The 12,435-nt window shown below is 36.6% G+C and overlaps 1 long non-coding RNA gene across 1 annotated transcript in view; it reads right to left on the bottom strand.

Annotated features, from left to right (window-relative positions):
- Positions 1-833: 833 nt before the first annotated feature.
- The window catches only part of LOC149536361 (uncharacterized), a 49,037-nt gene continuing 37,435 nt past the window's right edge, over positions 834-12,435 (bottom strand). Inside the window, exon 3 of the long non-coding RNA XR_016357012.1 lies at positions 834-906. This is a non-coding gene — a long non-coding RNA (uncharacterized LOC149536361). The remainder of the gene's footprint in view (positions 907-12,435) is intronic.

Raw genomic sequence — 12,435 nt, 5'->3', positions numbered from 1 at the left:
GTAGTGTTTTTCAGTTAAATTGCTGGTTTATGTTGTGGAAGTCATCATACCTGCCCATTTCATTCATGCATGCATAAATATGTGTACTCAAACGCGCACATATCCAACATACACATACATACGCACACATATATCGCTGCAAATAAATGTCTGGTTGCCAGCCATACATATCTGCATACCCATGCATATGCTACATACATGCATCCATTCAAGCCCACACATTCACCCATACATCAACCAAATGGTCGACTATAACGGTTTCGACTTCTAAAGTTGATACTTGAGTTCTGACCCTGCATACCCATCAATCCAATAAGAGTTTCCGATCTTACTGAACTCACGTGCATGCATTCAAAACTGAACCAGCAACTTTAGAAGTCGCTTTTGTCAGGCCTAGGTGCTAGGAACGCATAATCAGACTCTGTCCCCGAGGAATAAGAGCAACTAAAAGCAAATTGGTCAAATGTCAAGCATGTAGACATACAGCAGAAGCCACCAAAAACGTTACCAAAATTTCACACATGCGAATTTTACTTCAAGTAACATCATAGAAAGAGTTGCAAAAGAAAATGCACATTTTCTATTCTTTCAATTTCATCATTTTTGCAATCATATATAATCATGAGCAAAGAAATACAAATGTTCATTGTATAGATCATCACTGATATGTACAATTCTCATTTTTACATGTAAATGAAACGAATTAATGTGCTGAATGGAGAAAGTCTCACACAAGTCGTGAGGATAACTAATTAACTTTCTTTCATCAAGAAATACACTAACAGATAAATATATACATGAATGTAATAGGGATAGAGATAACCAGTCATTGCCTGTTGCTTTGACTGGTTATGGTTTCTTTCCCTGCCGCACTTGTCCAGCTCCAAGCTCCACGCTCTCCAGAAGCTGCAAAAAACATAAAGCAACTGATGTTAGATCCTGTGACAGTAAAGAAGCTGTCCTCCACGTCTGGTAAAGAAAGCAAATAATATGATTTTTGCATTTTGCAACATACGTATTAGTAACTGGAAAATCCAAAAAGAAGCAATAATATACATATGAAACAACAAAACCTTCCAGTTCCAGCAATGAATTCGCATTCAAAGGCAAACAATACCCACAGCTTATACTGGAGAAGCCATATAAAAATTCGAAGGCTTGAGTTCATATTCATGACGGCCAAGAAATGTTAAAAGAAATAATGGCAGAATGATACCCTTGTGTTCATCATGGCAGCCAGCAATCAATTTTCTCACTCCAAATGTAATCTATAGGTATATCAAAAGGAGAAAGAACATAACATCAGAATTTTTCGTTACCTTTCAACACATACATCTCGTGATGGCTTCGACTTTCAAATAGCAGTGAAACTCAAGCACGGTGACCATCAAACTCTTCATGGCAACGAGTAACTCCAAGAAACCCTCCTAGCCGCAGCTCCAGAATGCGTTTCGAGAGCTCTTCTTTCTCGCATTTGCGAATGTAAAAATGAATGACACTTTAGGGTATTCGACCTTTCTTATGCCCTTATTTTGTTTTTAATAAAATTTTTAAATCCGAAGGGCTTTCCATGGGATTTTATTCCCTTTGCAATTGTCTTTGTTTTTGCTTTGAAAGGGGGGGATTTTTACCCGTGTCTAGCATTTTTTTCCTTTTTGTTTTGCATTTTTTTTTGTCTTTTATTTCTTTTAAAAAGGTTCAATTAAATTTATTTCTTTGTAAAAAATAATAATTTACTATAATATGATTTATTTGTGTTATTTTAATAAGTATCAATTATTTTAATGGAATATTAGTTGATTCAATTATCACTTAATATTCTATAAAATAATTAATATTTATTAAAATAAAAGGAATAGATCGTATTACAATAAATCATTAATAAATACTGAATGATTTATATCTTATTTATAAAATATAAATCATTCAATAAGCATTTTCGTGCAAAGAAATAAACATTTAATTTCTTTTTAAAAAAGGGTTAAAAGACAGATATTTTGCAAAATTATATGACTAAGTGTTGAGTCAAGGGTGAATTTTTTTTGATGAGGAGTTATTGCATTTTGGAGACCTTTTGGAGGTCTGGCAGGAGTTTTGGGGCTACATTTATGAGGGGCAGTTGGTGATATTATCAGACCATGCCTTTTGGGCTATTTGGTACACCTTTTTGAAGTCTTGTCAAAGACTCAAGTTGGCCTTTGGGGTTGAATCCGACCCAGCATTTATGGTTTTTGGTAAGATGCAGTTGAAAAACGATGTTAAGTATGAGTTGGAGGCTCATTTTAGAGGGGTTCTGATTTGTGTGGATAGAGGTTTTGTGGCTTTTTCTCTAAGTCCTGGACTTCATTTTATAGAGTCTGTAATTCATTTCTGGAGATATACTACAGGTTGCAACAGTGTGATTATGCTTGGTGAAGTTATCGGTGAGCCCTTTTCCTTTCTACAATTTTTGTGTGCATTTCAAAATGATTGGATAGGTTAACTTGTGAATGTTTCATTATTCCCTGTTTTCTGTCTCATTTCAGCACCTCTGTGTAGAACAGTAAGTTTGTTTGCAGGTTATAACATGTGTTTTTGGGTGAAATTAGTCAAAGGGAGGTATTAGTTTGTCTTTCTTTCTGTAGTTTCAGTGAAAAAAACCTTATTATAAATCATTTGTGCAAGCCTTTACAGGAAGTTGTGCTTCATCTGTGTTTCATAAAGTTACATTATCCTCTTTGTCACATGTGGGTTACATTTCCATACCCCTCTTTGGTGTATCACTTCCTTATTTTAAGACTTAAGGTTTAGTTTTTTGGTTTTCAGTAACTTGTTCCCCTTTTCCCTCAAGTTTTCTTTAAATTTCAAGAGGTTATCACTGAGAGATTCAATAGGAGCGGGCCTATAATCCGAAGGTTTCATCTCACTGTCCAGTCCCACATAGTGAAGTGAATCCCATGTTAAGTAAGGGTTACTGAATGTTTTCCCATTCAGTAAAAGGTGCAAATCCTAAAACTTAACAAACACTACAAGATGTTAACCCTGAGACAATGACAAGATTGAATCCATGCATGCATGAGAAAAAGCAACAACCTAAAGCAAGAAAGCAATCATACAAGAGCCAGAAGTTGCGTCGCGAGATGTAACATTTGGAACAAGTGGTGCATGTTAACCAAGTTTTCACCTTTTTGGCAAAGAATTTATTTTTGCTACCATGAAGCATGTTTGTCAGGTTTTCATCAATGACACTTTTTTTATTTTTCAAATTTTTTTGGTCTTTTTGATTTTTTGACTTTTTTTTTCTATTTTTGATTTTTTTTAACCTTTTTTGACATTACTAAGGCACCTATTGCTAGGTTTTCACCAAGATAATGATTTTTTTCAGAATATTTTGCAAATTTTAGAACTTTTAAGGACATTTTCAAAATTTTAGAGCTTTTTTAGAGATTACTAGCTCTCAAGCAGGATCATTTCATTTTGTTCCAGTGTCTAGCAAGGTGTAGGACAAGATGTAGTAGCAAGCTAGTGGATAAGTAGAGATGAATAGGCAAGAGTATGAAGTGAGTGAAAGTGATCCTTAAGAACTAGCTCTCCAAGAGTACCCAAGCTAGGGAAAATGTAAGATAGTTATATGAAGTGGGTTTTGGATAATCAATGAAAGTTAATGAGTGAGATAGCATGATGCCATGAAAGCAAGTAATCCAAAAGAGTGGACATGTCAAGAGGCCTCTAAGAACCATTTTTTTTCCTTTTTCTTTTGATCAAGACTAAGGGTCAAGTGGATAGGATAGTGATAGGAGAACACAATTAGAATTAAGGATAATGGAGGCTATGAGTGAGTGACTCAAGATAAGGAGGATGGTGACAGGAAGCCTAGTGGATAAGCAAATAACCCATGCTCACAAATAGCTCAAAAGCGTCAAGATCAAAGAGGAAAGATGGAATGGATAGAATATGGAAGAATTACGCATGACGTCTATTTGCCAGGTTTTCATCATTGTACTTGTCCAAGGTGCCACAAGAACTAGTTTTCACCATAGGATGAATTTATTTATCTTTACTTTTGCTACCAAGGCGCATGTTTCCAAGTTTTCACCAGGGCACATTTTTACTTTTACTTTTAATATTTTTGGAAAGAATTCAAGCATTTTGTCAAGTTGAATAATACTCCTATTGGAAGGAAAAGTTATGATAAGCCAAGAACATAGAAAGGTATGCTCAAAGATGTTGATAGGGTAATGGAATGGAGATGGTAGAAAATATATATATGGAGGATAAGGTTTTAGGCTATGGATGAGATAAATGGGATGGAAGGATAAAAAGTGGGAGGATAGAAGGTGGAGTGGATATGGTATTGAAAGGGATGCACAAGGGTAGAAGAAAAAGTGGGCAAGATCAACATTGACACACACCTTGAAGGGTAGTGGAATGATGGAAGAAATATAGATGAAATAGCTTGAGGTTTAGATGTATGAGGTGGTAGAATAATTTTTGAGGAAGATGTAGTGGAAGGCTTCAGAATCTTTTGAGGAAGATGTTTGGAAGTAGTCTAGAAGATGAAGTGAAAGCCTTTGGAATTTGGAATGTCACCTTTGATTTTTTTTCAATATTCAAGTGTTTCAAGAGAGACCTGATTATCCATATGGATTTAGAGTTCTCTTCACTTTTGCATGATTTAGAGCATATTTATTTAATGGTGGATTTAGGAACCCATATTTTCTTCGATTTTGTTCTTTTTTAGTGGACCTTTGTGGTCTCTTGAATAGTTCTATTTTTGGATTCACATGCCAATCAGAGGAGATATAGTGATCATTTGTAAATGGATTCTCATATTTATTTTTAAGTTGATCATCCAAATTGCTTCCAAAAGGCTTGCGACTTGTGGATGAAGAATGTTTATATCGCAGGTTTAGATGGAAAACTTTATGTGAAGGACTCAAGGATTTGTGCCTTTGTTGATCTCGAGGTAGGGTAGGAGAAGTAGGTAATGACTTAATAGTGGAATTAGGAGATGGAGGAACATAAGGTCCCAAAATAGATTGAAGGTTGAAGGCCAAATATGCCAAATTCTCTATATAGGGTAGGGCATCTAGTTCATATGACTGTGCCTATTATTCTATGGGGACCCATTGGTGAACTAGTAGGGTGAATGTCTACGATTCCCCCACACCCTACTATTCTAGGGGAATGATATGTATATAATCTGGGGAATGGAGCAAAGAATAATTAGGTCGATACAATAGGCATTGAACCGATTGAACTGCCCAATGTTTAGCATCTACCTACCACTATGCAAAATCTCTCCTCCTGCTAGCCCCTATTATCTAAAAGGGCCCTCCCTAAAAAGCTTTTATGGGCCCCTTACTCTTCTATGGTAGGTGGGAGGTATATTATTGTAGCGGCTCAATGGCATGTACTATAAAAAGAAAGAAAGAAACCTATTGCACTCAAAGATTCTATACGTAACATGTAGAACACCTAGGCCTATAATTTTATGCCCATAACCATACCATAAAATTCTAGGGCTAGACTAGGGATTTTCCCTCATTGTTCCTATAGGTTATAATAATATGCACCCATAAAATTATAGGGGCGGGAATGCCCTTCAATATATAGAGGGGTAGGGGCCCCCTGCACGCACCATGCATGCAGAGGGAGGCCTATTATTATTATTGGGGCCCAGAGATATTAAAAAAGGCTAGGAGGGAACCCTACAATTCTATAGGAAAAATATCGATGACGTCTGCTGAACTGAACAACTATTGTAGAATTGACTGAATCCACAGTGCTAATAATCTAGAAAATAAACAATTGGTACATATGTCTGACAGCGCATGAATCAATACCCAATATACCTAGTTCTTCCTTTTCTTTTGGTCTCAAATCAACCGTCTCTACTGTAGGGATTGGATCTTAAGCACCAATGCAGGCTATGAATCTTCTAAAGATGCTACAATAACCAACCGACTCTGTTCCAACCTATGCATCTACCCATGTGGCTATCATTGCATGTGCAGTCTCTACCAGTTATGCTACTGGTCATGCCTTCTCCTTCGCTGTTGGTTCAAGCCCTACTTATCTATAGGAAAGTGGATCTACTAAATAATCAATGGCTTGAGAACTTTCTTTTTTGTCCCTACTTATGCTAGTGATGCCACTGGTAGATATGCTCCTTGATCTAGATCTGTTGCAACACCAATATATATAGGGGTGGGGACGTCTGGATCATCATAAACATCTGAATCAATAGGTTTTGAGTCCCCTATAGGGAAACAACATCTTCTTGGTCAACAACTGGAACTGTTGCTAGTGCAATTACTATAGTTGTGTGAACAAACTATTACATGTAGCGCTACTGCTACTTATGCCACTGGATCAATGGGTTCTTTAATGTGTGCTCCCATTATAGTTGAGATGTTGGATCCATTCCATATACATAGTAAACTATGGTTGCTATAGTGTCTAGGTGCATATGCATGGACCTACAAACTGCTAGATCGACTACATGTAGAATTAGCTGCTTAACCAATGGAATAAGTTGCTAGAACCCTTAAAATAATAGGGCTCAATATGATGTCAGTGGTGGTGTTGGTTCTGGTAGTGGTGCTTCTTATAGAGATGGTGCTCTAATCAGAACCCCTACCATTCTATAGGCGGTTTGGATGTCCTATTGTCTACTCCCTCGATTCTATATTTGTAAAGGTTCCTATCGGTTCATCTACAAGGGGTCTCTATAATTCTATGGGCTCCAGTGAACCTGCATGCACAAGTCCAGTGAACCAACTCCTTAGAATAATTGAGGGTGGATGGATGTAATGTGTCATTGTCCAGGTGCCTATCCTTCATTCCATTTTATAGGACGTATACAATTGCTAATGGTCAGTCGAGTATCAATCTCAATAAGCTCAAGACAAGTTTCCTTTAAGCCAGATTCCCCCACCCTATATTTTAGTGGGCCTATCCTATAAATTTTAGGGTAGGGGGCCTATAAAATTGTAAGGGGTGGGAGGTCCTAAAAAATGGTAGGGGCCCACAATATATGTTTTTCCCCACCCCACCCCATTAATTATAGATAGTTGTTCATTAATTATAGTTGTTGAACAATTCTATTCCCAATGAATAGTCGGGCTATCCCACAATAATCTTGTTGGGGGGGTCAGGTCCTCCCTTCATTAATTGTGGAGAATTATGGATAGGCTGGGGTGGGTGCCCTATTATGGCTATTATTCTCATCGTGCATGCAACTATAATACTGAGCCCCAACTATTATTAACCCCAGCCCAAGCTTCAACATGGAAGTGGGCCCCCAATTACTATAGTTATGGGTATGCAGGAGGCTCGCATGTAGTTGGGTGGGTGGGGGGAGATAGGGAGGATGAAGGTTCAGGATAGGAAAGGAAGGGAAGAGTCTCAAGACATTTTGGTTTTGCAACTAAATGATCTTAAACTAGGATTGTAACTGGATCAAAGGAAGGTGGGGTCTTCATCGAGATAGAGATAGGCGAAGGTGTTTACGAGAAAATTGTACCAGGAGTGCTTCTCCACAACAAAGATCTATAAAAAAAGGTGATGCATCATTTGGTGGTGCCCTACTATTATAAGGCCCTTGTCTCTCCTAGTGGATCAATCAAAGGCTTTGCAGATCTTTTATTAGGAAAAACTCTATCTGCAACCCCCTCCCCATGTTACGATTATTCATCTAAATATGGATGGATCTTCATCTCCAACTGCTACATCCCTATATTAAATGTGGCCACATATGCTACCTATACCTCTGATACTGGTGCTTTCTCTATTGCTAGTGGAATTCCTACCACCTCCAATTTTGTCTCCACTACCTCCACCTCATGTGCTTGATCTAGGTACAGGTTGTGTATCGAAGGATCTACTGATGAATCTATAGCTCAATCATCAACTGGATTAACTGGTTCTAATCCAACTAGCTCTCAAACAAGCTATTTTTCTACCCCTAGAATAGTAGGGGCCTACATTTGGCCTATAAAATTTTACCAAAGTCTCGCCTATATAAGTTATGCCTACATTCCCTCATGTCATCCTAGTTTCTATATGTGCATATTGGGTTTAAGGTCCAGTGTTTTATAGCCTCCCTCCGACCCCGATTAGACCTCACCTTATAGCATCCTAGTACCTAACCCCATCGCAAGCAAAGAAGCCCATAGTCACGCCATAAATGGAGCCTTATTCGAGCCCAACAATGCCATCAGAGCTCCTCTTTCTAGAGAAAGCTTACTGTAACAGCAAAAAAATAGCATTGCCCAACCCTAGTGGTACCAATCCAATCATTTTCCCTAAACAGATTATTCAGTTTTCAGATCCATGCACAGGTAAAGATCCAAAGCTAGTTGTTAATTTAGTTTACCTAGAAGCCAAGATAGAAGTGGGCACAAAGGCATTGGCAAAGGCATAGGTTTCAACAGCGAAGCCAGCCAAGAGCTAAGATAGGACCACCACCTCTCTTAGCATTCCAAGCACTAGTCACGAATGCAATTGATCTCGAACAGCCTATCAAAAATGAGTAGATCGAGAGTCCACAGTATCCATTACAATTAGAGAGTTCAAAGCATCTCTTCCTGTTCCATATTTAGTCCCTGGTCCTTCAGGTGTAGAGCACTACAGTTGAGCAGTTTCACTCCTGCAAAACTTGGTAGAGCAAAGGCAAAGTCAAATCTCATGCTTATAGAAACAATGGGGCAAGATTGATACCCTAAGAGCCAATGGTCCAATATTGAGATACATATCCATGACCAGCAAGCACAAAGACTATAAGCTAACATTAGTGGGAAAAAAGGAGTTGAAGTTTAAGCTTACCTTACGTAAGTGTGTGTGCATGTAGAGTTCATTTCAAAGACATAAGCAAAGGCATGTTCAAAACCTAGTTGACCAAACAAAAGCAACACCTATAGCAAAGAGAGCAATGCAATGGTAGAGCAAGTAGGAGCATTGATCTTGCCCTTATTTTGAAAGTGATCCTCTAGCTCGTATCTGGATCCATAACCTATAGAGGCGCTACCATCAACGAATTGAGATTGAGCAAGACTAATTGGGAACAAAGATAGGCTATTACTCATCAAAATAGGAAAGAAGCAATACTTGAATATTTGCTATGCTAGTACCCTAATTCATCACTCGATATATCCCTGTTAGTGGATCGTTCTCTTCTCCTCCTTGGTTCCCTTGAATGATAATTACAATGAATAAGAACTCTCCAACAGGCACATAAATAAGTTTTTAACACCTAGTAAATGCCAAAACAGGGATTTTACCTAGAGGGAGAAGCTTAGACAAGAAGTAGAAAAGGCATAAGGACCAAGAATAGATTTAGAAGATACAAATGGATAATGGATAGGGATATCAACATCCTTAGAGTGAGCAACATGACCTAGTCCATTAATAGACTCGAGAATAACTTCAATAGGAGCAACACCTTTTGTAAGGTCCCTCCTCATATGTACTTATTAAATATAAATTTCTTTGTTAAATCCATTATAGGAGATTGAAATGGATATGAAGTGATGTTTTATGTTGTAAATGTCCTAATGAAAATTGAGATTAGTTGATATGTATCCATGTTTTAAATACTCAGTGATTTGAGAACTACTATATTATCTCGACTATTTAAATATTAATTTGCACTAACAATGATACGAGGTGTTTCACCTGATGATGATGGTGTTGATACAATACCTCAATGATTAGGTTATACACATTCAAAGAGTTCAATATTCCTTATTGGTGGTGTTTATGATGTTTAGGTGTATGCATGCCTAATGATTATTATTCTAGTATTTTAATCTGAATTAATAAATAAGTTATGTTATATTGATTATGTAATTACTGATGGTTAAATGTATGAGCAGAAATGAGATAAATAGTTATTTATATGAAAGATTGATGTTTTGATTTATGTGATTATCCAGATAAATTTGAATATATGCATGTGATTTTTCTCGAGCTATCGATGTGTGAAATGAGTGTGTAGGATTATTAGCCGAGAAATCTAAAGGAGAATCCGAACTGGACCCTATGTACTATTTGTGAAAACAAGGTTTGAGTCTAATGAAAGATGCAAACCTCATTGTTTCATATTTCTTTTGTATCGTAAATTAAATGTGTGTATCATTCTGTAATCGTTAAGTGTTAATGTTTTCTAACAGGGATCTTATAGTGTCACTTGACACTCATGACTCGTGTATGCATTTCAACATGATAATTAGGGTTAGTCGAGTAACCTAAAAATCTAAGTTGGACTAGGTTAGTAACCTAATACTAATTAGTTGATAATCAGGATTAATTATCCTAATTAGGGTTTAGTGATAAATTTGCATTCTTAGGATTTTTAGGAAGTCCAAATATTTCAAATATTTTAATAGGTCATTAAATAGTCCTAGAGGCCAAAAAGTATGAAAACTAAGTGCCTAGGGGGTATATGTATGGGTTGGAGGTATTTTCCACCCCTCTAGCCCCTTTGTTGACTTTGGTGACCACCCAAATATCTCATTTTTGCTTTATTGCGAAAATTGGAACTTCACCATGAGTTGTCAAGTTATACTCCATCATGAAGTTTTCTTTAGTGATGAGGTTATGTTAGAAGATACTAGAATCCTTAGTTAAGTGGGAGAGTTATTGTATTTTGTAGGTGGTTGAGTTAGCAACCTATGTAATGGCAGATTTGAGGGTGGAAAAGTGTTCGCCCAACCTCTAGATTTAGAGAGTAAAGTCTAGATTGAAAGAGGAAGAAAGATAGCTCTTCTCAAATTTCAGTATGCCATAACCATTTGTGAAGGTAAGAATCCTTCAAGCTCTTGTCTTCATGGTGTGTTTTATTTCTTAAAGTAAGTTTTACATATGTGTGTTTGTGTGTATGATGAACATGTTAGGGATGGGATTGTAATGGGTTTTCTTTAAATGTTTTCCTTCATGTCTTATGCTTTGATTTTTGAAGAAAACTGTAAGCGTTGTGTTGGCATTACTCACCCTCGAATAGGGAAAAAGTAGCCATGTATGGGAGGAGGGCTTCAGTTGGACTCTAGGCAGTGCAGAGTCTCTCCTCATGACGAGGAGAGTGAAAGAGTAGGGTGTTATGGGCCCCTACTCGTCAGTACAAACAATGTTTGTGTTTTAGGAAATTGAGAAGTGAAAGAACGAAAGTTCTTGTGATATTAGCCTCGAAAGGGCATCTGTGAAAGAATGGAAGTTCTTGTGATACTAGCCTCAAAAGGGCATCTGTGGAAGAATGAAAGTTCTTGTGATATTTGCTTCAAAAGAGCATCTGTTATGGTGTTGTGACCAACTTCTCCTTTCTTGGAAAAATACACCTTCTCCCTAGTTTGGTTCAATGATGAACCTATTATGCAAACTTGGGTTGGGAGTAAATGGGTTGAATGTGTCTTAGTGTTAAATTTGTTTGTCTCTCAGTCAATTTTGTTATCACCATGGTTACCTTGATAAAATTGTCAATTTCGTAGTAGCTACCTTGTTATGGAGCCAAGCAAGATCTCAGAGTTGTTTTCAATTCAAATGTGTTGGAAGATTTCTCCTCAAGATAATGATCCTGCTGTAAAAAAATATTGTTAAAGTTATTTTTGAAACGATTTTGATCTCAAATTTTCTTCCCTAATTCTTTCCCGAAGGAGTCCTTGAATCAAATGATCAAATAAAAATAGAGTATGTTCCATTCATATGATATTCTGTATGATTAAATTTATATGCATATGTTTTTCAGTAAATGGATACAATGATGGTTTACCTTTCCTATAGCATTTTTACAATTTTAAATTTGTATTCATATGATTAATGGTAATTAGGTGAAATGATGATATATAGAGTTATGCAATTTGATTCCAAACTGTGTTAAGAAAATTTGAATGATATAAATGTTATTCATCTTGCATTTTCGTGATTATTAGGAAGTAAAATATTCCTATTTGAATGTTTAAACATTACATCAAGCTCTAAGCTATAATTCAACCTAGAAAAAAAAGATCCCCTTGCCTTATAAACTTAATTTTATTTGATAACCAACACTTAGAAAAAAAGGCACTTCAAGAGAAAAATTTATCTCTTAGATCAAAATTGCTCTTTGCCCTTTGTATGGGAAAATTTAAATTCCCTTTAGAATAGAGCATATTCTTAAAAGATTCCCTTAAATATCCTTTAATATTCCTTTAAATCATTGGTTATATAAATATAATAAGGAAATAATATCAATATTTAAATAATAATAAAAAGAGACTATCATATCCTAAAGGTTCAACAACTAAACTTTAGAGTTTAATGCCATCCTCAATCTCACCATCCTAGGCATAGACTTTGGGGACCAAAGGCAAGCACATTTAATATTTTGACTTTAGCCATCTTTCTCCTATTGGCTTATGATCTGCACGTGGCCCCATGACATCTGAAAAGTGCCTCATTGGTTAGTGGATGCATTAATGG

This window comes from Cupressus sempervirens, chromosome 10 (assembly GCF_028749045.1).
Source record: "Cupressus sempervirens isolate cs-2001-9-10 chromosome 10, ASM2874904v1, whole genome shotgun sequence".
Taxonomy (NCBI): domain Eukaryota; kingdom Viridiplantae; phylum Streptophyta; class Pinopsida; order Cupressales; family Cupressaceae; genus Cupressus; species Cupressus sempervirens.
The sequence above is the reverse complement of the archived record's forward strand: the minus strand, read 5'-3'. Positions and strand labels throughout refer to the sequence as shown.